Below are 3,273 nucleotides of genomic sequence, written 5' to 3'. Positions count from 1 at the left end.
ATTCCATATGTTTGTTGTGTCACTACTTCTTATTTAACCAAGGTCCAAAGTGATGTTTTGATTTAAAGCTTTATACTTTATTGGGATTCACACAAATGATAAATAGTGCTTCTTTCTGGTGGACGGTTAGGGTACATGAAATACAGGGAAATGAAATGTATTCAATAGCCAAACTAAAAACAACAGCTTTAGTGAACTAATCATCTGGCAACCACAGCACAGTGTCAGTAGAAACGGGAAGGACAGAGAACACATACTTGGATGAGCTAAGGAGCAACACCGGACTGGAGGAGGAGGATGTATCTGCAATGTAGGACTGGTACCTCTGGGGGACCCATTTATCCACCCATAATGTCCAAATTCATATGGTGAGGATAGGATGAGCTGAATTAATCACACATGAATAAAAAGTTATTGGAATGATTCATAATAGACAGATGTAGGGCATTGTGACATGAGTCACACTTATCCCAACAGGTTCCTTTTTAAAAGTCAAAATGGAGGATGCACTTCAATGTGTAAAAACATCTGCCAACGTCAGGGCAATTGGCTAAATCCTTCATGTCAATGAGTCCACAGAGAAGTGGATGGGGGACGAGGTTCCAGAATAGCCTGACCAATCACATTGTATTGGGTTACGTGTGCTGCCCGGAAACCAAACAGAACTGAAACCAGGTGTGTATCTGCCCTATTTGACCAAAAGCATACAGTTTTGTACTATTTAACCAGGTGAATGAAGAGAGATGACCTAGCCAACAGATGAGTTCATCATTACATATTGCTTATACATGCAATAGGCATGTAATAATAATGTTGAGTGAGCTAGCCTAGCAAGCAAGCATTTAACTGCACCTTTTATACATGCTGTTCACTGTGTGTGACAAATACAATTTGTTTTGATTTTATCTCTCAATGTATTCAACTTGTATTTTAACGCACGTAGTTGAGAATGGCTTTCAAGTGATTAATGCAGCAATTTAGGAATTCTAAGCATCCATATCTTCTCTTGTCTAGCTCTAACTACTGTAGCGTATGTCCACATACATGAATTTTAAGGTTCCATCCACTCTGTTGTCCTCACAACAGCACCAAAGGGGGAAGATTGCCCCCTGCTGGCCTGTCGACATCACTTCAAGCAGAACAGAACATTTCTTTGATCATGGGGTTGTCTCAATCAGATTACACTCTTACTGAAATGTGACAGGCTAAAATCTTAGAGAATAGCGAGTATTGTAGATTATAATGCAGCGTTAGACAGTCCTTATTTTTGGGCCTAAAGCCAATAAAGTAAGGTTTAGTTTCTTGTCATGATGTACAACATTGGCAGCTAAACGCTGAATTGCATTGTTCAGTTCATTTAAATAAATAAACAAATAATTACATAAACAAATAGTGTGAAATCGTGATATATTCATAAAAATTCATACAATTTTCAAAATCATATGAGAATTCACGACAATTGAGTTAACTATGTTTAAAGGTGACGTTATGTTCTACATATATATGACGAAATGCAGTCATATGTAAAAAAAACCCAGTTGATTTCGAAAGTGAAAGGGATTTAGGATTTTTATTCACCGACGTCATCATCCCCCGCGACAGAGGCTGTCCCACTTTCATGGCTTGAAGGGTTAATAATTGTCGAACAATTCGAAAATGTTTTGCATTTTAGCTAACCCTAAACCTTTTCCTAAACTTAACCTAATTATCCTAACTTGCTACGTTATTTTTTATATTTTTTATTTCACCTTTATTTAACCAGGTAGGCTAGTTGAGAACAAGTTGTCATTTACAACTGCGACCTGGCAAAGATAAAGCATAGCAGTGTGACACAAACAACAACAACAGAGTTACACATGGAGTAAAACAAACATACAGTCAATAATACAATAGAAAAAGTCTATACAGTTTGTGCAAATGAGGTAGGATAAGGGAGGTAAGGCAATAAATAGGCCATAATTATGAAATAATTACAATAAAGCAATTAAACACTGGAGTGATAGATGTGCAGAAGATGAGTGTGCAAGTAGAGATACTGGGGTGCAAAGGAGCAAAATAAATCATAAATAACAGTATGGGGATGAGGTAATTGGATGGGCTATTTACAGATGCTATTTGCAGTGATCTGTGAGCTGCTCTGATAGCTGGTGCTTAAAGTTAGTGAGGGAGATATGAGTATTCAGCTTCAGTGATTTTTGCAGTTTGTTCCAGTCATTGGCAGCAGAGAACTGTAAGGAAAGGCGGCCAATTGAGGAATTGGCTTTGGGGATGACCAGTGAGTTTACAGTCTAACCAGACACATAGATATTTGTGGTTGTCCACATATTCTAAGTCAGAACCGTTCAGAGTAGTGATGCTGGACGGGCGGGCAGGTGTGGGCAGCGATCGGTTGAAGAGCATGCGTTTAGTTTTACTTGGATTTAAGAGCAGTTGGTGGCCACAGAAGGAGAGTTGTATGGCATTGAAGCTCGTCTGGAGGTTAGTTAACACAGTGTCCAAAGAAGGGCCAGAAGTATACAGAATGGTGTCGTCTGCGTGGAGGTGGATCAGGGAATCACCAGCAGCAAGAGCGACATCATTGATGTATTCAGATAAGAGAGTCGGCCCAAGAATTTAATCCTATGGCACCCCCATAGAGACTGCCAGAGGTCAAGACAACAGGCCCTCCGATTTGACACACTGAACTCTGTCTGAGAAGTAGTTGGTGATCCAGGCGAGGCAGTCATTTGAGAAACCAAGGCTGATGAGTCTGCCGATAAGGATGTGGTGATTGACAGAGTCGAATGCCTTGGCCAGGTCGAGGAATACAGCTGCACAGTATTGTCTTTTATTGATGGTGGTTATGATATCATTTAGGACCTTGAGCATGGCTGAGGTACACCCATGACCAACTTGGAAACCAGATTGCATAGCGGAGACAGTACGGTGGGATTCAAAATGTTCAGTGATCTGTTAACCTGGCTTTCGAAGACCTTAGAAGGGTAGGATATATATAGGTCTGTAGCAGTTTGGGTCTAGAGTGTCTCCCCCTTTGAAGAGGGAGATGTCCGCGGAAGATTTCCAATCTTTGGGGATCTCAGACGACATGAAAGAGGTTGAACAGGCTAGTAATAGGGGTTGCAATAATTTCAAAATATAATTTTAGGAAGAGAGGGTCCAGATTGTCTATCCCAGCTTATTTGTAGGAGTCCAGATTTTGCAGCTCGTTCAGAACATCAGCTATCTAGATTTGGGTAAAGGAGAAATGGGGGAGGCTTCTGCACGTTGATGTGG

Source organism: Oncorhynchus mykiss, chromosome 12, assembly GCF_013265735.2.
Source record: "Oncorhynchus mykiss isolate Arlee chromosome 12, USDA_OmykA_1.1, whole genome shotgun sequence".
NCBI lineage: Eukaryota > Metazoa > Chordata > Actinopteri > Salmoniformes > Salmonidae > Oncorhynchus > Oncorhynchus mykiss.
Note: the sequence above shows the minus strand (reverse complement) of the source record.